General features: G+C 45.3%; 1 protein-coding gene across 9 annotated transcripts in view; it reads right to left on the reverse strand.

Moving 5' to 3' along the window:
* The window catches only part of inpp4b (inositol polyphosphate-4-phosphatase type II B), a 1,159,724-nt gene that overhangs the window by 515,326 nt on the left and 617,969 nt on the right, over nt 1-26,429 (reverse strand). The window lies entirely within an intron of this gene.

Below are 26,429 nucleotides of genomic sequence, written 5' to 3' on the forward strand. Positions count from 1 at the left end.
TTTTACTCATTGCAAAGATGGTTCAATGGATTTAATGGAAGTAACAGTCCAGCTTGTTTATAACACAGTCTGAGAGAAAGGATTCTAATTTTGTACTACATTTGGACATACATGCACACAAACCATGCTCTAGCATTAAGCTAAACAAGATTATGTGCATAATATTATATTAACGCGGTTTACTTTTGCATCATCTATAAATGATAAACACCTTACAGCTGAACACAGCACGTCACAGCAAATATCAGTATTTACATTTCATCAGCAGCGAACAGTGAATATGTTTCATTCCAAGCTGTCTTTTATTCACACAGAATACAATTCTACCAAAAGCAGCACTGTGCAGAGAATGAGCCACATTTATAGAAACATAAACAGAAGGCTATCGGCATGCTGCAAAAAACATAAGTGGGCCTCACTGCCAGTGTGAAATTTGGAAAGCTTACAAGGGGCCTGGCTGGCTTTACATAAAGAGACGGAGATACAGTAAAGCATGCTATTTTCAGCAAACTTGTAGCCTAGCAGTCTGCCAATTTGTGACAGATCTCTTACGACAGCTTCTCCCCGTCATTAGGAACGAATGCATTACAAAAAAACTTTTACAGACCTGCACTATGGCGACACTTGCTTTCAGTTTCCCTCCCACAGAGCTCTGTTGGTCTGCTTAATACCACGTTAATATGAAGACTCAACACCATAAGTCATGTGGGCAGATCAAGAGCAATGGCTGTGGAATAGCTCCATTACGAAAATTTAATTTCAATATTCACTTGCTTATGCACACAAAAGCTGCCTTTGTTGATACACAAATTCTGAATTTTTTCAGGTGGGAGGGGAGAGCAGTTGTGATTTATTACACAACAGCCAGAATAGATAGCTGGTATTATAAAGCAGATGTAGCAGCTGGTATGGGTTGGATGCCTGCGATTTATATTGGTGTGCATCCAAATTAGTAGTAAGATGGATTCTACCTCAGTTTGATCAGTTTAAACCCGACATAAATACAACGTTTATACTGACAAATGGAGATTGAATTTGGGGTCGGATCCAACCTCTAACTGTCAACATAAATGGAGTATTTTGTGTCCTAATAATTATGATTTGACAAAGCATTGGTTCTAATATAAGTAAGTTGTGATTTCGTCAAGTTGTCAACCATAAAGAGGCCCTTCCCCCATCGCCATTGGTAGAGTTAGATGGAACTTTCAGGACACTCTCTCTTGACTCTCACATTAACAGTTTCACATTTTTCACATTGTGTTGTGTGGCACTACCACTGTGCTAAATGGGATAGATTCAGAACAGATCTAGCAGCTCAAAACTGGGCATCCAAGAGGTGCTGTGGGCCATCAGCAACAGCAGAATTGTATTCCACCACAATCTGTAACCTCATGGCCCGGCATATTCCTCACTCTACCATTGCCATCAAGCTAGGGGACCAACCCTGGTTCAATAAGGAGTTTGGAAGAGCATGCCAGGAGCAACACCAGGCGTACCTAAAAATGAGGTGCCAAACTTGGGAAGCTGCAACACAGGACTACATGCATGCTAAAAAACGGAAGCAGCATGCTATAGACAGGGCTAAGAGATCCCACAATCAATGGATCAGATCAAAGCTCTGCAATCCTGCCACATCCAGTTGTGAATGGTGGTGGACCATTAAACTAATGGGAGGTGGAGGCTCCAAGAATATACCCATCCTCAATGATGGTGGAGTCCAACACGTGAGTGCAAAAGGCTGAAGCGTTTGCAACCATCTTCAGCCAGAAGTGCCAAGTGGATGATCCATATCGACCTCCTCCTTAGATCCCCACCATCACAGAAGCCAATCTTCAGCCAATTCGATTCACTCCACGTGATATCAAGAAACGGCTGAGCGCACTGGATACAGCAAAGGCTATGGGACCTGACAACATCCCGGCTGTCGTGCTGAAGATTTGTACTCCAGAACTAGCCACGCCTCTAGCCAAGCTGTTCCAGTACAGCTACAACAATGGCATCTATCCGACAATGTGGAAAACTACCCAGGTATGTCCTGCCCACAAAAAGCAGGACAAATCCAATCCGACAAATTACCACCTCATCAGTCTACTCTCAATCATCAGCAAAGTGATGGAAGGTGTCGTCGACAGTGCTATCAAGCGGCACTTACTCACCAATAACCTGCTCACCGATGCCCAGTTGGGTTCCGCCAAGACCACTCGGTTCCAGGCCTCATTAGAGTCTTGGTCCAAACATGGACAAAGGAGCTGAATTCCAGAGGTGAGGTGAGAGTGACTGCCCTTGACATCAAGGCAGCATTTGACCGAGTGTGGCATCAAGGAGCCCTAGTAAAACTGAAGTCAATGGGAATCAGAGGGAAAATGCTCCACTGGCTGGAGTCATACCCAGCACAAAGGAAGATGATTGTGGTGGTTAGAGGTCATTCATCACAGCCTCAGGACATCGCTGCAGCAGTTCCTCCAGGCAGTGTCTTAGGCACAACCATCTTCAGCTGTTTCATCAATTACCTTCCCTCCAACATAAGGTCAGAAATGGGGATGTTCGCTGATGACTGCACAGTGTTCAGTGCCATTCGCAAGTTCTCAGATAATGAAGCCGTCCATGCCCGCATGCAACAAGACCTGAATGATATTCAGGCTTGGGCTGATAAGTGGCAAGTAACATTCGCGCCACACAAGTGCCAGGCAATGACTATCTCCAACAAGCGAGAGTCTAACCACCTCCCTTTTACATTCAACAGAATTACCATCGCTGAATCCCACACCAGCAACATCCTGAGGGTCACCATTGACCCGAAACTTAACTGGACCAGCCACATAAATACTGTGGCAACAAGAGCAGGTCAGAGGCTAGGTATTCTGCGGTGAGTGTCTCACCTCCTGACTCCCCAAAGCCTTTCCACCATCTACAAGGCACAAGTAAGGAGCGTGATGGAATACTCTCCAGCTGCCTGGATGAGTGCATCTCCAACAACACTCGACATCATCCAGAACAAAGCAGCCCGCTTGATCGGCACCCTGATCACCACCTTAAAAATTCACTCCCTCCACCACCAGCGTACCATGGCTGCAGTGTGTACCATCTACAAGATGCACTGCAGCAACTCACCAAGGCTTCTTCAGCAGCACCTCCCAAACCCACGACCTCTACCAACTAGAAGGACAAGGGCAGCAGGCGCATGGGAACCCTACCACCTCCAAGTTCCCCTCCAAGTTCCCCTCCAAGTCACACACCATCCTGACTTGGAAGCATATCGCCGTTCCTTCATCGTCGCTGGGTCAAAATCCTGGAACACCCTCCGTAACAGCACTGTGAGAATACCTTCACCACATCGACTGCACCGGTTCAAGAAGGCAGCTCACCATCATCTTCTCGAGGGCAATTAAGAATGGGCAATAAATGCTGGCCTTGCTAGGGATGCCCAGATCCCATGAATGAATTTAAAGAAATAGAATTATTGAGGGGAGAAATTCGGTATAGCTCTGTTTGGGGGCAATTATCAGCTGGGCGCAAAGTTTAGCGCCTGGCGCTAATTATCACCTCTGACTGCAAACTTGGCTTCTATCGCCCCTGGAGGTGATTGGAGCATTAAATCAGGCGCTACACACCTCGCACGGTGGCATAGTGGTTAGCACTGTTGCCTCACAGCGCCAGGGACCCGGGTTCAAATCTGGCCTCGGGCGACTGTCTGTGTGGAGTTTGCACATTCTCCCTGTGTCTGCGTGGGTTTCCTCCGGGTGCTCTGGTTTCCTCCCACAGTCCAAAGATGTGCAGGTTAGGTTGATTTGGCTATGATAAATTGACCCTTAGTGTTAGGGGATTAAATACGTGGGGTTACGGGGTTACGGGGATAGGGTGGGAGATGTGTCGGTGCAGGCTCGATGGGCCGAAATGGCCTCTATCTGCACTGTAGATTCTGTGATTCTGAAGGCGCTAACACAGGAACGAGACGCTACCTCAGAGCACTGGCGAAGCTCATGTGATGTCAGTCAGCAATGGAACACAGACACACTGGCGCCAGCCAGTTCTTAAAGGGGAGGGTCGATCTTGCTCTCCATCCACACCCTGCTCATTGCAGCCTTGAATCTTGGCTTGGAGAGACCTGTACATCAATTCTGCTGGAAAAAACAATGGAGAGGCCCAGAGAAAGAGCTCAGAGTGCAGCCCCCATAGTCTCTTCTAAATCGATGCAAGGAAGGCCAAATCAAAATGAATCTGCAAAGTGCTGCTCAGTACCCAAAACTCCATCACACAGCGTTGAATCGCTCCAGATGTCTCTCTCTCTCTCTCGTTCCAAATGCGTGGTGCAAAAATAGGCAGGAAGCGGCCGCCTTTAAATAACGCTCCCCCAATCCCTTCCAACTGCAAAACGTTCCTCTCTACCTGTCGTTGCTAACGGCAGGCGGTAAGGCAGGGGGCGCCACTCAATATCTGGTCCGGGGCGCTACTGGGGTGCTGCACGCTCGACTGACGTCACGATCTGCAAGCGCAGGAGATCGTGGCGGTAGTATTTAGCACCGCCGCAAAATATCTGGTCAATTTCACGAGCAGCGCAAACATCGCCGCGCCCGGGCGCTAGTTGCTTTGCGCCCCATTAACGTCCTCTTAGGGCGCTAACAGGAGGCGCAAAGAAACCAAATTTTCCCCCTTGATCCCTCACTTTTTAAGATTGGTGTTAGAAGTGTGTCAAAGAACAAAAGGCACGCTTGTGAATTACACAAAAGCAGCAGCAACAAAGACATTTATTTGGCATGGCTGAAGTTGAAAAATGTCCGCAATACTCTAAATGAAATGGATTAAAGGGGAAGGAAAGTCAAGGGGAAGTACTTTTTATTGAATGCATTTTTCTTTTTTACAGAAGAAAATTATATCCATACCTTAAATTTCATTTTTTTAAAAGTCAGTTTCTTATCAACAGAGAGATGGTGGAGTAGGGTTGCATTCTCTCTCTGCTGAGCCACTCTGGTAACATCAATTATGGAGAGGCATGAACTCCAAAAGGCCTGAAAGCCTCAGGAAATCATACATGTTTGCAAAGGTGTTGCTGCTGGGTGCACAAGACCCAAACAACAGAAACAGGCAGTGAAAGCAGCCCTCGAAGGCCAATGTAAAACGAGTTGCAGAGAAGAGCGTTGAACGCCACAGCTAAAGCATGAACTTTTTTGTTGCTAGGAGTATGCGCAGCGCAAATCTGAGTGTGACAGGGGCTCCTTACTGATTAACTTGTTGATATTAATAAGACATTAATAACTTGTCCTAGTCACCAGCCAACTGCATCATATAAAACATGTACATTTGTTTTCCTTATTAATGTGTATAAAAGCAAACTTGGCAAAATGCTCTTAACTGCACGTGCCTAGTCATGCCAAGTTAGCATTTGAAACAATTATTTTTTCCCTGGGAGAATTACTCTCGTGGTGATTTATTCGATTTCTTCCTGGAATTTTCAGCAAAGTTTCCATTTTATCAATATTAATTTCAAAATTGCCATTAAGTCTACTTAATTGTTGCCTACAAATTCAGTAATACTCATAGCTCATTACAGTAGCTCTGCAGGAAAACATTTATCATAACATTATTATATAGGAAAGACCAGAATGAACAAAGCATGCTTATACGAGCCTCCAGCAAACCCGGGCTCAGCAGTGCCTGGGCGGTGTAGGTCAGGACTAAATTGAGACACTTACTCACTTTATACTGGAGCTGTAAATCTTGTGAATTAGAAGCCAATAGATACCAAGGTGGTCAGTATATAATGGTGCAAATTAAGTTACTTTGGTTAGACACTGCATGTACTTATCTGTAAATAACGATCTCTTATTTAAATCTTACATCTGCAAGCACTTCCAGTCTACACAGCCTCATTTCCTGTTGTCACATTTTTGTCACATTTTTACCATTATAAATTCCTATGTACACATTTATAATAGGTTTTGGCTCTGTAAACTTACCATGCTGTAAATGCTCAATCTAACCACAGTGTGTGGATTTTCCCCCAAAATCACACAAAATGCTATCTGAAAATTTTAGATTCCCCCCATTCTTCCCTCTTTAATTGAAATTTCTATTGCCCAAAATAAAGGCATCACCATTCAGGATTCTTTGGTCATTTCCCCATGAGAAAGACTTGGATATAAATGTTTTTTAAAGTATTCTGAGCAAAAGTTGCCTAAAAAGGTGTTAGCAGTTTGGGACAGCCCTATGTGGAGTTGCGGTTCTGTGAGCAGACGAATGGTAATTGGTATGCGAAATGGAAAGTAGTTTCTTTCAGAGACCAAAGATTTGGCAATTTGTGAGCAATATCTAGTCATTCAGCAAGGCATCTAGAACCTTGGTGTTGGCAAACTCTTATGCTCTCTGTGGGTGAGGGAGAGAGAGGCTTTTAAAAATATCTAGACACAGACATCAAAAGATTATTTCAACTCCAAAAGTCTGCAAAGGGAGCGAACCGCTGTCCTGAGCGTATAGTGTTGGAGGAAATTGTGGGGGAAATTGGTCCTCATTGTGCCTGTTTTCTGGGCATAAAACAGGGATGACAAGAACCAATTCTGGGGCACAGGCTCCTGCACCTGACCAGCACCTGGGGTACGAGCACCACCATATTGGTAAAAGCGACATCCCAGGCGTCCATGATGCCCGCCTAAAATAGGCATTAGTCTCCTCATATATGCAAATCAGAGGCCTAATGCCAGATTTAGGCTCCCTCCCAAAAATTGATCAAGAACAAGGCATAGAATGCGCTGGGCATGCACCGAAGAGTTTTTCCAATTCTACAGCAGCCTAACCAGCAATCTTTAAAGGGACCACTGGATACCACTATACTCCTCCTGGCTCCACAGCACGAATGCAGGCCACTGCCAGTCCGCGCTCAGCCACCTTCCCAAGTTGTCCTGGAGAGCAGTTGCTGGCAAGACAGCAGGCCCACAGTGATCTTGCATCAGCCAGCTTGTTGCCTCTGAAGGCAATATTACCTCCCACAGCTTGCCAGCAATATTACAATAAAGCCCGGAGCCTGATGTCTATCAAGACTTGGGCCTCTCTGTTTGGGTGTGTGCTAGAAGTGCACCAGTTATGGGGCATAATTAACTTCTAGCCCGGTGTTTATAAGTTGATTCAAAAATCCAGCTGAGTGGACGAGCATAATAGCACATGAACAGAAGTTACACGGATTGTACCAAGTATCTCTCATCATATTATATAGATAGATAGATATATAATACACACATGTAAGGAGAGAAGGAGGCAAACAGGTGGAGGATGAGGGTGCCTGCGAGCCTCTGGCCTCTCACCACTCACCCTATGAAGGAACAGGTGGGAGGCGGGGACAGTGGCTGGAGGGTTGAGGAAAAGGGGAGGACACAGGATTTAAGCAGCTAGTTCAAAAGGGAAGATGTAGTGGTAGTGGTGGAAGTGAGGGGGTGGTAAGAAGAGGAATGAGTACTGGGAAAGTGAATGGGTAAGGGGCGTGATGCAATCAAGGACTGGGGAGGTGAAGTGTGAGTGATTGGGGAGCGAATGGGAAGGGAGCTGCTTAAGGCCACATTTTCACTGCAAATGCTACCTGCTGCTATTGGTGGCTCCTTTCCTTGTCACACCACAGGAGTCGCCCACCAGAAAGGAAAGACCAAAAAAATACAGAGAGAAAAGGCAAACGAACACAGAAGGAAAAGAGAGTGTTAGGGAGAAAGAAGGTGAAGATGAAGAAAAATAACTTGTATTTATATAGCTCCTTTGATGTTCTCGGGACATCCCAAAGTGCTTCACAGCCAGTGAATTATCTTTGAAGTGTAGTCACTGTTGTTATGTCGGCAAACACAGCAGCCAATCTGTTGACAGCAGGTCCCACAAACAGCAAGGAATACATGACTAGCTAATCTGTTTTTGTGGTGTTAGATGAGGCCTCAGTTTAACTTCTCATCTGGAAGAGGGAATCCCCAGCAATGCAGCACTTACAGTATTGCTCTGAAGCAATAGCATAGGTAATGTACTCAAATTCAGGAACGGGACTTGAACCCATTAACTTGCTGATTCAAAAGGTTAAAGTGCTATCACTCAGCCAACCTGACACTTGATAAGAGAGAGAGAGAGACAGAAGGAATAGAGGAGGAAGGGCATCGAGAAATGTCAATATGAAGACAGCCAAGGTTGGTAGCAGAGAGACCATATTCTCTGGCTTACTGGGCAGAAATGTCAACTTCCACAATGGTGTAAAACTGGCATTATCAGATTGGTGCCTATTATACACACCTCCCAAACTTCCTATTCCAAATCAAATTACTGAAGAATCAACATAAGGAGGGTTTTTATATATCCAATATGAGTTGCATATTCTCTCTCTCAAGGACATGCACCACTTACTAAACCCAGAGAACTCAAATGCAGGTTGGTTTAGGGAGTCCAATTATGCATGGGTGTACTATTGGAATTTAACCAGCTAATTCCCGCAGCTTAGTAGCACAAAGAACTGACAACCATTTTGCTACTTGTCCAGCTCTCATTACCCACCTCATTACGGCATTGACTTGTGGGATTATCTAGAGCCAAGTGGGAAGAATCCTAGCCTCCAGAAGATGTCTAACCCTCCAGGCTCCATTAATGGAAGAAAACAACAGGTCAATCATCATCAGTGCACTGGAGTATCACACACTTGCTTGGCTCAGATATCGGTTCATAAAGTCTGCCATAGGGAATTGGCCTGGTTCCAATCTCTCAATTAAACTTAATTAAAACAATTGTTCCTATATAAAACCTCATGGTTCCATTGTGGTGTTGCTTACAGTAAGTAGGAAGGTAGGGTGGGGAAGAAGTGGTTGGCAGGGAAGGAAAGTAGTTTAAATGTGGGGAGATGTGTTTTTAGAATATTAATAAAGAAATAATGGCCTGGAATTTGCAGTGGGCAATGACAGCGAACTCTCAGCATTCACCGTCATTACCCCTCTGAAACTGACCGCAACTTCAGGATTTAGCGCATGCGCATTTAAACACAAAAATCCTGAAGTTGCGGTCAGTCATTCACTGCTCCGACACAGGCTGCGCTGTGGACCGCCCCCACCCCCAACCACCCCGCCCCCCCGCCATAGCCAGCAATCAGTCAAACCAGTGAAACTGACGAAAGCTTGGGCTTTTCTGCGGTAGTATCACTGTTAAATACCCCATTAAATGTTAAACCTTGTTGGAATTGGTATAACTAGGGTTTTAACTGCGTATTGACTGGTAAACAAATGCTCTGGCCTTGAAAAACTAATTTTTATAATTGTGGAGTACCAAATTTCTCCATTGTGATAAAAATTACAATTAAAAAAAAAACTTTTAAAATAAAACATTTTGCTCATGATATTTCTACCTGATCCCCATGTGAGAGTCCCAATCTTTATTTCGCTCTCTAATATTTTTTTGAAAAATCTGGATAAAAGCAGCTTCTCATTTCCTGGTATCTTGTCTGAGAATTCTGCAATGTGATTGGCTGCTTAGACAGCTTGTTGACATCACAGCAGCATTGTACTCGGAATCCCCATTACAGACTGTTGAAATCAATTGAACGTCGAATAAGGCTAACTTTTCACCACAGAGATTATGAGATCTCGGTGGGCAGCTTTCTTCAGGGCCAACAGCGAGCACCTTTGCTTCGCCGCTGACTGCAAATTACGGGCCAATATTTTTTAATAAGTGGGCCGGCTATGTTATTGCTCATATTAAGTTGAAGCATACATTGTCTTTCTCACCTATCGCTGGCATTCTTGTGTTGAAGGTTCTCTTGTCTTGCTTTCCTCTGCTAGTTGTCACTGCTGTTTTCTCCTTGTATCTCGGTCATCCTTTGCTTATCTCTTTCTTGGTGTACTTTTGTCGTTCTGTGTGTGTTACTGTTCTTTCTCTCTTATTAATTTGCCTGCTTTGAGGTGTAGGTGCTGATTAGCTGGAAGTATCAGTGGTGGTTGGGCAGGATACAGTGAAGGCTGTAGGTAGGTTTTGGGTGGCGGATGGAGGGGGAAGGATCTGCGATCTAGCCAGCTTTGCCAGTTCGTGGTAGGGGGTCTGAGCCAGGAAATGGGGCCTAATTAAAAAAATTATTACCAATAGCAGGACAGGCCCAGGGAGCAAATCCCAATTTAAAAAAAAGATGCTGCCAAGAGCAGTGCCTCGCCAGGCAGTGAAATCCGTGAACTGAGTCAGGCAGTAAGCAAGGGGAACAATTTAAAAATAAAATGGCAGCTGGTAGCAGGCCTAGAGTTGGAGAAACAGGAGAGGGGAAACTTAAAAAGAAACAAATTAAAAATGTGAAACTTACCTAAAAATGTAAGTTGAATCATGTCACACTGCTACCTAATGACCAGAGGTCTGCAACTGCACGTGGCAGGCAACCTTTGACAAACACTACCGTCATTATATATGTTTCAAAGTCAAACATCGAGGTAAAAATATTACCAAAAATAGTGATAACAAGAAGAAAGGTTTATGGCCATATGTAAGATTTTTAAGATGTATATGTATATAGAAAATCAAATTAGTGAGCATTTAAAAGTGCATGTAATAATCAAGGTCAGCCAGCATGGATTTGTTAAAGGCAAGTTGTGTTTGAGAAGTTTAACTGAGTTTAATAGAAGTGATGATTGGATTAATGAAATCAATGCAGTAGATGAAGTGTCTTTGAAATTTCAGAAGGCATTCAATAAGGTGTCTCACAAAGTTTTTACAACAATTCAGCCAAACGGTATAATAGAAAATGTAGCAGCATGAATGGAAAGTTTGTTGACCAACAGATAAATGAGTGTTGCTCAGATTGGGAAAGGATCGGAAGTCATAAACCTTGGGTCAGTGCTGGGTCCACATATCTTTGGGCTTGGGCACAGCAAACACAATTTTCAAATTTGCTGATGACACATAACGAAGGGGTTTGGCAAACAGCAAGGAAGGCTGTAAAAGACTTCAAAAGGACAGACAGGTTAACAGAATGGGGAGACGGGGGCAAATGTAGTTTAATTTGGAGGTGCCAGGTAATGTATTTTGGGAGGAAATACAATGAATAGGAGTGTATGCTCATCGGAAAGGCACTGAAGGGTGCAGATGAACAGGGAACAGGGAAACCAAGGCGTTCAAATATATAATTCCTTGAAAGTGAGAGCGCTGCTTGATAAAGCCATAAAAATGGTAATTGTATTTTGGATATAATAAATAGAGTAGATTTGGGTGCCACTTATAGAAAGAACGTTAAAGGCACTGAGAGTGTAGCAACATAGAAAAAGAGTAGGCCATTCGGCCCTTTGAGCCTGCTCCGCCATTCAATATGATCATGGTTGATCCTTTATCTCAATACCATATACCCACTCTCTCCCCATACCCCGTAATGCCTTTTGTGGCTAGAAATCTATCTATCTCCTTCTTAAATATATTCAGTGACTTGGCCTCCACAGCCTTCTGTGGTAGAGAATTCCACAGGTTCATCACCCTCCAAGTGAAGACATTTCTCATCTCAGTCCTAAACGTCTGACCCCGTATCCTGAGACTGTGACCCCTCGTTCTAGACCCCCCAGCCAGGGGAAACATCCATCCTGCATCCAGTCTGTCTAGCCCTGTCAGAAAGTTATATGTTTCTATGAAATCCTCTCTCATTCTTCTAAACTTGTGAATACAGGCCTAGTCGACCCAATCTCTCCTCATAAGACAGTCCTGCCATCCCAGGAATCAGTCTGGTGAATCTTCGCTGCATTCCCTCTATGGCAAGTCTTAGGTAAGGAGACCAAAACTGCACACAGTACTCCAGGTGTGGTCTCACCAAGGCCCTGTATAACTGTAGTAAGACATCCTTGCTCCTGTACTCAAATCCTCTTGCAATGAAGGCCAACATACCATTTGCCTCTGTTTGGACTCTCTGTCCTCGGGCTATTGCATTGTTCCAATGAAGCTCAACGTAAGCTCGAGGAACAGCACCTCATCTTTCGATTGGGCACTTTGCAGCCTGCCGGACTCAACATTGAGTTCAACAATTTCAGATAATTATCCCTGCCCCCATTTTTCATGCAGTATGATTTTTGCCATTCCCATTTGCAACATTTTATCTTTCCTGCCTCTTACAAAAGTACAGGATGTTCTTTCTATTTCTTCCTCCCCTCCTAACCACCCCCCCCCCACCTGTCTCTGCACCTGCTTAATATCTGTTACATCTCCAGCTTTTTCCAGTTCTGATGAAGGGTCCCAGACCTGAAACGTTAACTCTGTTTCTCTCTCCACGGATGCTGCCTGGCCTGCTGAGTATTTCCAGCATTTTCTGTTGTTATTTCAGATTTCCAGCATCCGCAGTATTTTGCAATTATACCATTTGCCTTCCTAACTGCTTGCTGCACCTGCATGTTTGCTTTCAGTGACACCCAGGTCCCTTTGTACATCAAAATTTCCCAATCTATCACTATTTAAATAATACTCTGCCTTTCTGTTTTTCCTATCAAAGTGGATAACTTCACATTTATCCATGTTATACTGCATCTGCCATGTATTTGCCCACTCACTCAACTTGTCTAAATCATCTTGAAGCCTCTTTGCATCCTCCTCACAACTCACAATCCCACCTAGTTTTGCGTCATCAGCAAACTTGGAAATATTATATTAGGTTCCCTCATCCAAATCATTGATATATATTGTGAATAGCTGGGGCTCGAGCACTGATCCCTGCAGTACCCCACTAGTCACCGCCTGCCAACCCGAAAAAGACCCATTTATTCCTACTCTCTGTTTCCTGTCTGTTAACCAATCCATGCCAGTATATTACCCCCAATCCCATGTGCTTTAATTTTGCATACTAACCTCTTATGTGGGACTTTATCAAAGGCCTTCTGAAAATCCAAATACAGCACATCCACTGGTTCTCCCTTATCTATTCTACCAGTTACATCCTCAAAAAACTCCAGTAGATTTGTCAAACACGATTTCCCTTTCATAAATCCATGTTGACTTTGTCTAATCCCGTTGATATTTTCTAAGTGTCCTGTTAGCACATCCTTTATAATAAACTCTAGCATTTTCCCTACTACTGATGTTAGGCTAACTGGTCTGTAGTTCCCGGTTTTCTCTCTCCCTCCTTTTTTAAATAGTGGGGTTACATGTGCCACCCTCCAATCTGCAGGAACTGGTCCATAATCTATAGAATTTTGGAAGATGACAACCAATGCATCCACTACTTCCATGACTACCTCTTTTAGTACTCTGGGATGCAAATTATCAGGCACTGGGGATTTATTGGCTTTCAGTCCCATTAATTAAGCTAGCACTATTTTTTTACTAATACTAATTTCCTTCAATTCCTCCTTCTCACTAGACCCTTGGTTCCCTAGCATTTCTGGAAAGTTATTTGCGTTCTCCTCTGCGAAGACAGAACCAAAGTATTTGTTCAATTGCTCAGCCATTTCCTTGTTCCCCGTTATAAATTCTCCTGTTTCTGACTGTAAGGGACCTACATTTGTCTTTACTAATCTTTTTCTTTTTACCTACTTGTAGAAGCTTTTACAGTCCGCTTTTATGTTCCTTGCAAGTTTACTCTCGTACTCTATTTTTCCCCTCTTAATCAATCTCTTGGTCCTTTTTTGCTGAACTCTAAACTGCTCCCAATCCTCAGGCTTGCTACTTTTTCTGGCAACTTTATATGACTCCTCTTTGGATCTAATATACTATCCTTAATTTCTTTTGTTAGCCATGGTTGGGTCGCTTTTCCTTTTGTGTTTTTGCGCCAGAAAGGAATGTATAACTGTTGCAATTCATGCATTAGTTCCTTAAATGTTAGCCATTGCCTATCCACCGTCATGCCTTTTAATGAAGCTTCCCAATCCATCATAGCCAACTCACTCCTCATACCTTCGTAGTTTCCTTTGTTTAGATTTAGGACCCTAGTTTCGAATTGGACTTCTTCACTTTCCATCTTAATGAAGAATTCTATCATGTTATGGTCACTCTTCCCTAAAGGACCCCACACAACAAGATTATTAATTAACCCCTTCTCATTGTACAGTACCCAATCTAGGATAGCCTGTTCACTAGTTGGCTCTTCAATGTACTGGTCTAAAAAACCATCTCGTACACACTCCAGGAATTCATCCTCCACAGTATTATTGCTAATTTGGTTTGGCCAGTCTATACGTAGATTAAAGTCACCCATGATTACTGTAGTACCCTTGTTACATGCATCTCTAATTTCCTGTTTAATGCCATCCCCTATATTACCACTACTGTTTGGAGGCCTATAGACAACTCCCACCAATGTTTTCTGCCCCTTGGTGCTTCTTAGCTTCCTCCAGACTGATTCTACATCTTGATTTTCTGAGCCAATATCCTTTCTTAAGTGTAGATTAACCATGATAATACTGGAGATGAGAAACTCTAGTGAGGTGACATTGGCGATACTAAGGGGGTGAAATTGTGTATCGCCCCGTTTGGGGTGCTAACTTATGAAATTTTGAAAATTTAGCACCAGGCGCTAAGGATTCTGAACTTCTACTAAATTGGGTGTTAGCACCCCAGGAAGTGGAGCACTAAATCAAGCGCTAATGACCTCAGTGGGGCGCTAAATCAAGTGCTAATGACCTCAGTGGGGCACTACAGGGGCACTACCAGCAGAGCGCTAATGAATTTCAGCTGCAATGCATTCAGCAATGATCCTTCACATTGGTTCCTTCCAGCTCTTAAAGAGGAGGTTGCATCATTGTGCCGATGCTCATTTTCAGCATTGCTGGTTTTCAGGCAACCTGAGAGCAACTGAATCCCCTGATGGCTATGGCTGTGCCCACTCCCAGGGAGAGAGCTCATCAGTTCACAGATGTGGCATTGGCGGCTGGAGTGGAGCGAAGGAGGGCAATGCCGTTCCTGGCCGCTGGTCGGAGGCCAGCACCTCAGGTGTTCAGGGCAATGTGGAGGGATGTGGCCTAGGCGGTCTTGGCCAGTAGTGTGGTGGAATGCAGCCTGACACAGTGCCGCAAGAAACTCAACGACCTCAGTCAGGTGATCAAGGTGAGTACATGCTTCAGCAGCTCCTACATACCAGCATCTGAACCTCAGTCTGTGCACACTGCACAAAGAACCACACCCCCACCACACATCTTCACTACCTCAAACTCACATCCACATCTCACGCCTTGCCTACAATCACAGCTATTCAACGACGGCAGGCATATCTCCCAAACACACAGCTGGACTCTGACTCATGCACATTTATTTCTCTTGAAGGCCAAGGTGGCTCACAATAGGAGGGAACAGCAGAGAACAGGCAGGGGTGATACACAGCTCCAGCAGCTTTCAGACCTGGAGGAGTGAGTGCTGTGACTCATTGGGCAGCAGGTGGTGGGCGCCGTGGCCGTTGGCAACCCCGTTGGAGGCAACAACGGTATCTTCAGCCCCTCTCCTTCTCTCATCCCACTTCCCCCTCACACCACAAACCTCTCTCACTTTCCACCTCCTGAGAATGTCTGCATTGCTTGCTCCATTCCTACCCCCCTGCCCACACCTTAACGTGAGTCTTTTGCCTTTATGCTTTTAGATAATCAGCAACCAGATGACCAGCCTGTCCCTGAGCCCCCCACTGAGAGTGAGGAAGGGGAAGAGGAGGAGGAGCAAAGCACCGCGTCACTGCATCTCTCACCTGCAGGCACCACCTCAGATACTGCCACTATGCGAAGGCAAGTTTAGTAGAGGAGTTTGCACTGGGTGATGCACTGGGGATGAGCGGGCTGCAGCAAGGCCAGGGGGAAAGGGTAGCTCGGGAGCCAGAACCCCGGAGGACGAGTTCACGCGCGATTTCTGCTGCACAGGACTCCGATGGGGAGGCATTTACAAGAAGGGTGATGGCCATGCACATGGAGATGATAGGTGCAATGGCAAGGGTGCCAGAGTGCCTCTCGGCAATGGTAAGGAGCATGGAGGAGTCCACCTCCAACATTGCACAGAGCTCTGCACACACCATGGAGCCCATCATTTCCACTCGGCAAAGGATGATGGACTCCGAGAGAGACCGTGCGGATCCAGACCTCATGATGCATGTCATGGGCAATGTGGCAGCTTCCATTGCAGCACAGGTGGAAGCGACGAAACGTCTTAGTGCTGTCATGCAGTCAATGGTTGGTGGCATCGAATCTCCGACTGCTCTCATGCAGTCTCCGCTTGATGCCATGAAAGCTCTGACTCCTGCCATCGTTGCTGGGTCCACCACAGTCCTCCGAGGATCTCACGGTGTCGCAGCAGGCCAGCAATCTCTGCTCCAGCAGATTGGTAGGGATGCCAAGGTGCTGTCTGGGGGGAGTGGGGGTCAGTGGAGCAAAGACCTGCTGTCCTCTCTCAGGAAGACAGCATTCCTGATCCCACCACTGCCACTCCACCATTGCCCTTGTCGCTGCCTGTCATCCAGCCAGCACAGACTGCCGCCGCCCATCCTGAGGTGGTGCAATGTACAGCCGGGCTTTCTCGGCCCAGAGCTGGTTGAATGCATCCTGCAAGGCCATCTGTAGTCTCTGGCACCGACACTCAGCAGCCTTCCACCAGCCCTGCTGCAGCCACTGGGGAGACACTACGTAGGAGCACTAGATTAGGAAAGGGGACTGTAAAGAGGGGAGGCAAGGGTTTACACAAGGGTGATTACATAAATACAACAACGATATTGACTAGTTAATGGTTTTTGATAAATTTATTACTGGAATGTTGCAGAATTGGTGTTGTGTCTCATTTCAGTTCTGGGGTGTGGTACAGAATCACAAAGTGATGGAATGATGGGGACGTGCTCAGCAACTGGAAAGAGGACTTGAAGTCACTGGAAACAAAGTCTGATGAGGCAGTCACGGACCGACCTTGCAGAACGCCAATTGAGTGGCTGCCTCCTCATTTGCTGCTGTTCGTCCTCCGGTTCCTCCTCCTTGTCCTTGTCTCGCTCTCCCTCCTCCTGAGGTGGTGGAGTTATGCCTGGTGGCAACGGCTGGGCCCTCAAGATGGCCAAGTTGTGCAGCATGCAGCAGACGACGATGGCGAAAAGTGACACCCACTCAGCCAAGTACTGGAGGGCTCCCAGTGTCGGGAGAAGCCAGTGAGTACTTATACTCAGTTTCGCAGGCTTTTTTCATAGGCCCAGTGTCGGGAGAAGCCGGTGAGTATTTAAACTCACTTTCGCGGGCTTTTTTCAGAGGTTTATCAACCTCACAGACCGGCGGCGGCGTTCTAGAGCGACGTCACGATTCAAAAAGTGATGCGAGCAAGAGGAAGCAGCTGATTGGGCGAGTACGGCCAGGTGAGTATTTATACTACTCTATAGATTGACAGTTAAGGTTAATAGTTTATAAAGTTTAGAAGGTCTTAACTTTTGTGGTTAAAATTTGTAAGGGCTCTGTTGTGTAGTGGGGAATGCTAGTAAACAAGAGCCCTTGAGTATATCATTTAATTGTAGTGTAATTGCTGGTATTGATTTGATTTAATTTAATTTGAATTAATTAAAGGGTAAGTCATGGCAGCACAGCTCGGCCCCGTGGCATGCTCCTCCTGCACTATGTGGGAAATCAGGGACACTTCCTGTGTCCCTGACGACCATGTGTGTGGGAAGTGTATCCAGCTGCAGCTACTGGCAGACCGCATTGCGGCACTGGAGCTGCAAATGGATACATACTGGAGCATTCGCGATGCTGAGGACATTGTGGGTAGCACGTTTAATGAGTTGGTCACACCGCAGGTAAAGGCTGCACAGGCAGGAAGGGAATGCGTGACCGCCAGGCAGAGTAGTAGGCGCAGGCAGGTTGTGCAGCTGTCCCCTGTGGCCATTCCCCTCTCAAACAGATATACCACTTAGGATATTGTTGCGGGAGATGGCTTATCAGGGGAAAGCAGCAGCAGCCAACTTCCTGGCACCGTGGGTGGTCCTGCTGCACAGGACGGGACGAAAAAGAGCAGGAGAGCTATAGTGATAGGGGATTCTATTGTAAGGGGAATAGATAGGCGTTTCTGCGGCCGCAAATGAGACTCCAGGATGGTATGTTGCCTTCCTGATGCAAGGATCAAGGATGTCTCAGGGCGGCTGCAGGGCATTCTGGAGGGGGAGGGTGAACAGCCAGTTGTCGTGGTGCATATAGGTAAAAAACGGGATGAGATCCTAAAAGCAGAATATAGGAAGTTAGGAGGTAAATTAAAATATAGGACCTCAAAAAGGTAGTAATCTCAGGATTGCTACCAGTGCCACGTGCCAGTCAGGGTAGAAATTTCAGATGAATACATGGCTAGAGGAATGGTGCAAGGGGGAGGGATTCAAATTCCTGGGACATTGGAACCGGTTCTGGGGGAGGTGGGACCAGTACAAACTGGACAGTTTGCACCTGGGCAGGACCGAGACCGATGTCCTAGGGGGAGTGTTTGCTAGTGCTGTTGGGGAGGGTTTAAAATAAAATGGCAGGGGGTTGGGAACCTGTGCAGAGAGACAGAGGAAAGGGAAGCAAGGATAGAAACAAAAGACAGGAAGGAGAAAAGCAAAAGTGGAAGGCAGAGAAATCAAGGGTGTAAATCAAACAGGGCTACAGTAAATAATAATTCTAAAAGGACTAAGAATGTTAAAAAATCAAGCCAGAAGGCTTTTGTCTTAATGAGAGGAGCATTCATAATAAGGTGGATGAATTAGCTGCATAAATAGATGTAAATGGATATTGTGGCGGAGCCACCAAAGGACTCAGAGCGGTTGTACATAATTCCTTTAACAGCAATGTAGTTACTGTCTGTGCCTGTACCTTTAATTACACTGTTTGACTGTACAATGCCAGTTACCTTTACAGCACGTGATGACGCCATGCCGTTAGTCACGTGATGCCCCAACGGCGGGAAGAACGTGATGACGTCACTCTCCTGATCAGGGGATCAGTCCTCGTGGAGCCCTCAAGGAGAATAGACCTGTTATTGATGTGTCCTAGAAGTTTCCAGTTTAAACTCGTTTCTTTTCATTAAAGTTCATTAATTTAATTATCTGAGTCGAACTCAGTCTTTGATAATTGGGATTACGGAGACATGGCTCCAGGGTGACCAAGGCTGGGAATTCAACATCCAGGGGTATTCAATATTCAGGAAAGACAGGAAAAAAAGAAAAGGAGGTGGGGTAGCATTGAAGGAAGGATATTAGCTCTGATGATGTGGAATCTGTATGGGCAGAGCGGAGAAATACCAAGGGGCAGAAAACGTTAGTGAGAGTGGTATACAGACTTCCAAACAGTAATGCAGAGGTTGGGGATGGCATTAAATGGGAAATTAGAGGCGTGTGCAATAAGGGCACAGCAGTTATCATGGGTGACTTTAATCTACGTATAGATTGGGCTAACCAAATTAGTAATACTGTGGAGGAGGAATTCCTAGAGTGTATACGGGATGGTTTCCTGGACCAATATGTCAAGGAACCAACTAGAGATCAGGCCATCTTAGACTGGGTATTATGTAATGAGAAAGGATTAATTAGCAATCTTGTTGTGCGAGGCCCCTTGGGGAGGAGCGATCATAATATGATAGAATTCTTCATTAAGATGGAGAATGAGTCAAGGACAAGGGTCCTGAATTTAAATAAAGGAAACTACGATGGTATGAGGCATGAGTTGGCTAGGATGTATTGGGGAACATTACTTAAAGGGTTGACAGTGGATAGGCAATGGCAAACATTTAAAGATCACATGGATGAACTACAGAATTTGTTCATCCCTGTTTGGCATAACAATAAAACAAAAAAGGTAACTCAACCGTGGCTAACAAGGGAAATTAGGGACAGCATAAAATCCAAGGAGAGAACATATAATTTGGCCAGAAAAAGCAGCAAACTTGAGAATTGGGAGCAGTTTAGGATTCAGCAAATGAGGACAAAGGGATTAATTAAGAGGGGGAAAATAGATTACGAGAGTAAGCTTGCAGGGAACATTAAAGCAGACAGTAAAAGCTTCTTTCGATATGTGAAGAGAAAAAGATAGGTGAAGTCAAACGTAGGTCCCTTGTAGTCAGAATCAGTGGCATTTATAATGGGGAACAAAGAAATGGCTGACCAAATGCATACTTTGGTTCTGTCTTCACAAAGGAGGACACAAATAACCTCCCAGAGATGTTGGGGAACATAGGGTCTAATGAGAGGGGGGAATTGATTGAAATCAGTATTTGTAGGGAAATGGTGTTAGGGAAATTGATGGGATTGAAGGCCGATAAATCCCCAGGGCCTGATAAATCTACATCCTAGGGTACTTAAGGAAGTGGCCCTAGAAATAGTAGATGCATTGCTGGTCATCTTCCAAAATTCTATAGATTCTGGAACAGTTTCCATGGATTGGAGGGTAAATAATGTAATGTGGCAGAACCACCAGAGGATTACGGACAATTGTATATAATTCCTTTTACAGCAATGTAGTACAGCTGGGGGCTGCACCTTGAATGTATTTGTTAACTGTACTAGGGCTTCCTTCCTGTACTCTGCGTGATGACGTCATGCCGTCCGTCACGTGATCTCTCAACGGCGGGAAGAACGTGATGATGTCATAGCTCGGAACCTTCTAGCAGTTTCCAGAGAGGCTTTCAAGCAGACCAGACCTATTTGCATTGTATCCTACAGTTTCCTGTACAGCTTCATTTGTTCATTAAATTTTATTGTTTTTGATTTTCTGAGTCGATCTCAATTCTTCGGCTAGGAACCCCAGTTCCAACAGTAACCCCACTATTTAAAAAAGGTGGTAGAGAGAAAACAGGGAATTATAGACCGGTAAGCCCGACATCGGTAGTGGGGAAAATGCTAGAGTCCATTATTATAAAATATGCAATAGCAGAGCACTTGGAAAACAGTGACAGGATCGGACAAAGTCAACATGGATTTACAAAAGGTAAATCGTGCTTGACTAATCTACTGGAATTTTTTGAGGATGTAACTGTAGAATAGATAAGGGAGAACCAGTGGATGTGGTGTATTTGGACTTTCAGAAGGCTTTTGATAAGGTCCCGCATAAGAGATTAGCGTGCAAAGTTAAAGCACATGGGATTGGGGGTAAGGTACTGCCTTGGATAGAGAACTGGTTGGCAGACAGGAAGCAAAAAGAGTAGGAATAAATGGGTCTTTTTCCGAGTGGCAGGCAGTGACTAGTGGGGTACCGCAGGGATCGGTGCTAGGACCCCAGCTATTCACAATATATATTAATGATCTAGACGAGGGAACTACATGTAATATCTCCAAGTTTGCAGACGACACAAAGCTGGGTGGGCGTGTGTGCTGTGAGGAGGATGCGGAGAAACTCCAGTACGATTTGGACAGGTTGGGTGACTGGGCAGATGCAGTATAATGTGGATAAATGCGAGATTAACCACTTCGGTGGCAAAAACAGGAAGACATATTATCCGAGCAGCAATAAATTGGGAAAAGGGGAAGTACAACGAGACCTGGGTGTCCTTGTGCACCAGTTGCATGGGGCATGGGCATGCAGGTGCAGCAGGCGGTTAAGAAGGCAAATGGTATGTTGGCCTTCATAGCGAGAGGATTCGAGTACAGGAGCAAGGATGTCTTGCTGCAGTTGTACAGGGCCTTGGTGAGACCGCACCTTTAGTAGTGTGTGCAGTTTTGGTCGCCTTATCGGAGGAAGGATGTTCTTGCCATGGAGAGAGTGCAGCGAAGATTCACCAGACTGATACCTGGGATGGCAGGAATGGCGTATGAGGAGAGATTGGGTCGATTAGGCTTACATTCGCTAGAGTTTAGAAGAATGAGAGGGGATCTCATTGAAACTTATAAAATTCTAACAGGACTAGACAGACTAGATGCAGGATGTTCCTGATGGTGGGAGAGTCCAGAACCAGGGGTCACAGTCCAAGGATAAAGGTTAAGCCTTTTAGGACAAAGACGACGAGGAATTTCTTCACCCAGAGAGTGGTGAACCTGTGGAATTCTCTACCACAGAAAGCAGTTGAGGCCAATTCATTAAATATATTCAAGAAGGAGTTAGATATATTTCTTAAGGCTAAAGGGATATGGGGAGAAAGCAGGGACAGGGTACTGAATTTGGATGATCAGCCATGATCTTATTAAATGGCGGAACAGTCTCGAGGGGCCAAATGGCCTACTCCTGCTCCTATCTTCTATGAGTAGTCAAGGCAGCAGAACCATTGCTTGAGCACTCCGATGATCTGCTCAATGATGTTCCTGGTGGCAGCATGGCTCTCATTGTATGAGTGCTGGCTAGGAGTGCTGGAGTTGCGGAGGGGAGTCATGAGCCAGGTGGAGAGCGGGTAGCCCTCGTCACCCAGCAGCGAGCTTGATGTGGTGGCTGGAATAGAGCTGACACACTGGTCTGGCGCAGAATGAAGGCATCATGACTGCTGCCAGGATAGTGGTCATGGACGGTCAGGTTTCGCCGTCTGTGGTCGCACACCAACTGCACATGAAGTGACTGGTAACCTTTCCGGTTACGGAATACCTCAGGATTGTTATGAGGTGCCCGCAAAGCAACGTGGGAGCATTCAATGGCACCCTGCACCATGGGGAAGCCCGCCATCCTGGCAAAGCCACATGCATGCGCGCGCTGCTTCTCTCTGGTTATGGGGAAGGAAATGTAGTCCCTTCTCCTGTACAGAACATCTGTGACCTGGCGGATGGAGCAATGGACAGCAAACTGGGAGATGTTGGAGATGTCGCCTGTTGCACACTGTAATGATGCACTGGCGTAGAAATTGAGGGAGACGGTGACCTTGACGGCCACTGAGAGCCGTGGTGGTCCTGATCTGAAGCTCGAGGTCTGGCTGCAGGAGGTGGCAGAGCTCTGTGACCACATCCTTGCTGAAGCGGAGCCTTCTAACACAGTTGTTAAGAGCATAGAATGCTTAGTCACGGGGAATGGCTGAGGCATAGATCATTACATCTTTTAAGGGAAAGTGGTAATTATTTGAAGCAAAGGAAGAGAGCGAGGCGGTGGAATTTGTTTTGGATTGTTCTAGAGAACAGCTGTCCCAGACCCAATGGTACAAATGGCCTACTGTGATGCAAGATTCTTTAGTTTGTTATATCCAGCTATAAATTTTCAATTTTAAAGAAGAAAAATGATCCACTGGTGTGTAATTTGATGCCTCCCCACACATAAAACCACTTGGTGTCAGTTCTGAGGGATTACACTCAGTTCAGGCCATGCACCGCCGGCACTTTAAATAGTAGGAGATTGGTGGCAAAGTTCTTATAGTAGAATGTTTTTAGAAGAATTTGCTTACATCAGGTTTGCATTGATGGGGGAATTGAACTCTGACCTATATAGTACATAATTTATCACAATAGTTTGCAAAACTGATCCAATAATATCAACACAAAACACAATTTAAACGTCAGCCCTGCAAAGAAAGCCATCTTTAATAAGTCAACTTCTCTTATATTGCGCGAGGACGTACAGCTGGTGGAATAGAAAAAAAGTTTTTTAAAAATGACATGGCATCTCAGCCAGATTTCGTTGCCACGTTCCTTCCCTTGATTAATTCGTGCAGTCCAATTCCCTGCAGCAAGATGCATGATGTCATGGGAACTGTAATTTGATTTTGGCACAAAGTAATCACACGAGGAAAATTAGAAGAATGTATTCCTCTTTCCCCATGTGAAGGAATAACTCAGCTGCATTAGCAGCTCAGTACTTCCTGGAAAGCTCTGAGGTTCTATTCTCCAGCAGCTGTTTAAGTTTTTATTTGTTTTCTCCATTTGTGTTCTCACAAACATTATTTTTTAATGTACCTTAAATGTAACTTTTTTTCTCCTTTCCATAAGGCATTAACTCCTTGCTGTGTACAGTTGCAAGAACAGTGGTTGTCATTCAGCACCTTGCCCAAGTATCCATTATTTAAGTGTCAACTTTGACACTGTATTTTGGCAGGATATTCAACTGTTCGTCGCAGCCACTCGACTTTGTCCTGTCCTGGAGACCATACATGCACGCTTCCAACAAAAGTTGCTGGATGACCCGACGACCTCAGGCTGAATTTTCCCTTCCCGGGATGCTGCAGCCAATTGTAGCTCCCTACCATTGTCCCCGCTGAGATTAATTAATTCAACAGAGTTGAGGGATTGAACCTGGGACCTTCTGGGTCTGCGTGGCTTAGAGGCAGTAGGGTAAATTATCCATTTTAGACACTGAGGCTGCATTATGTTCACACATCTGAAAACAGATGTTTCCTTATTTAAAGAGGGTCAGCCTCATTTAATATTCATGGCGAGCTCCCGCTGTATATTGGGCTCTGCACTGGGAACTTGCCAATGGGATAGAACATAAGAACATAAGAGAACATAAGAAATAGGAGCAGGAGTAGGCCAATCGGCCCCTCGAGCCTGCTCCACCATTCAATAAGATCATGGCTGATCTGATCCTAACCTCAAATCTTCTATCACTCTGCATCCACCCAAACCCATGTGATCTCCCGGGAGAGGCGAAAAACCAGATAAAGACCCAATGGCCAATTTGGGAGAAAAAAATCTGGGAAATTCCTCTCCGACCCATCTAGGCGATCGAAATTCTTCCAGGAGATCACTCTGTCCCTATATTTTCTACAGATAGGGCATATGATCAGTTACCTCAGGTTATGAGGCTGGATGTAGGGACAGATATTTATGGCAGTCTTTCCATAGAATGTATGGGGCTGATAACTGTTGGCAGGCTTTCCCCAAGACCATGTGGGGCAAAAATTAGCAGGTGGCAAAACAATGGCAGAGGCAGAAAATAGAATCTGTTGGCTTGTAATGGAACAGCCTTCCCCATTTGTTTATGTCTGTTGAAGTGGAGTTGCTACTGTGAGAGATGGGTACAAGGAAGGTTGTCCTGTTTTGCATTCAAAGGCAGTTCATTCCCCTCTGCAAAAAGAATGACTTAGCAATAGATATAGAAAATGGCACACCTTCTGAAAGATGTCACTGTACAGTTCACAACCATGTACTAGGTAAATGGCCCAAGTATACATGTGGCTAAGTATTGCCTGTCAACTTACATGCCAACCTTAAAGGTCTTTCATTTCTTATCAGGCATATCCGTACTCCATACTTCAAGTTGCCAATTATAAATGAAACCTTTAGCATACTGACGTCTTAAAAGGACTTCACATTGAAAATTATTTTAACACAACCGAGTTAATGATGCATGGTTAATTGCCGATACAGGATGGGCTGCAGGGTGGGCACTTGTCTCGCACCGTATGTGCTCCTTCAATTTGTGTCTCAAAGAGCTTAATCTGTTTACATGACAATAAGTCACCTAATCCAAGGGAACAGATCGGAACTGGAGGAAGGCCCAGAAATTACAACAGTCGACCTTTCTGGAGCAGCACATCCTGGACATTCCTGCCTCTAGGAAGGAGGGGGAGGTAAAGCTAGAGGTCTCCTCGAAGCTCTCCTCGTTATATCTTGTCCACCCCCTGCCTTCTCATCACTGATGCACAGGTATATACACATCACACAATAGCTTGCAATGCAAGTTTTGTTTAAAGGTGTTTCTTGAAGCCAGCATGCTAACATGGCTGCTAGAAAAAAAACTCTCTCCCAATTCACTTACAACTGCACTTTCAAAATCCCAACTGTCCAGCCTTTAGCCCTCCATTTGCTACGACATTTCTGCAGCTACCGATCGGCTCAACCACACCCTCACCTCCACCTTTGATGCCCTAGTCCCCATTAAAACAATTACTCTCTCTCACCCTGGCTTTTCCCCCCTGGTCTGGTCCTCAACCCTGCTCCCTTAAGTCCAAGGGACACAGACTTGAATGGATATGGCGGACAACTGGTTTAGCCATTCACCGCCAGATCTGGCTGAAGCACATAAAGCACTATCAGGTCCTGCTCTCCTCTGCTAAACTTCTCATTATTCCAGGATCTTCCTGGAATGCAAAGATAACCCCCCAGCTTCTTTCCTCTACTACAAACCGTCGTCTGAAACCCCTCTTCCCCGTCTCCTCCACCCTTACCTCCAATAACAAGTGCGAGGAGCTCATGGACTTATATGTCACCAAGATCGAGACCATCCGTTCAGCTGACTCTGCCGCTTCCCTCCCTTTCCCACCAGGCTAAACTTCCTCTAAAGTCCCCCCCTGCCCTAGCCCTGAACTTGTATCTGTCTCTAGTTTCTTTCCTATCTCCCCTCATGCCCTCCCCAAACTCATCTTGTCCATGAGACACACCTCCTGCTCCCTCGACCCAATTTCCACTAAACTGCTGACCACCCAACTTCCCTTCCTGGCCCCATATTATCTGATAATGTTAATGGTTCACTCTCCTTAGGTACTGTCCACCTCTCCTTCAAATCTGCTGTATTTGACCTCAAGATAAGCTTCCGACCATATATCCGCGCCATAATTATGACTGCCTATTTCCACCTTGGTAACATCGCTCGACTCTGCATCTGCCTCAGTTCATCTACTGTGGAAACCGTCATCCATGCCTTTGTTACCACTAGACTTGACAGCACATCTGG

Source organism: Somniosus microcephalus, chromosome 2 (assembly GCF_052327205.1).
Source record: "Somniosus microcephalus isolate GS21.2 chromosome 2, FLI_Smic_1.0, whole genome shotgun sequence".
Lineage (NCBI taxonomy): Eukaryota > Metazoa > Chordata > Chondrichthyes > Squaliformes > Somniosidae > Somniosus > Somniosus microcephalus.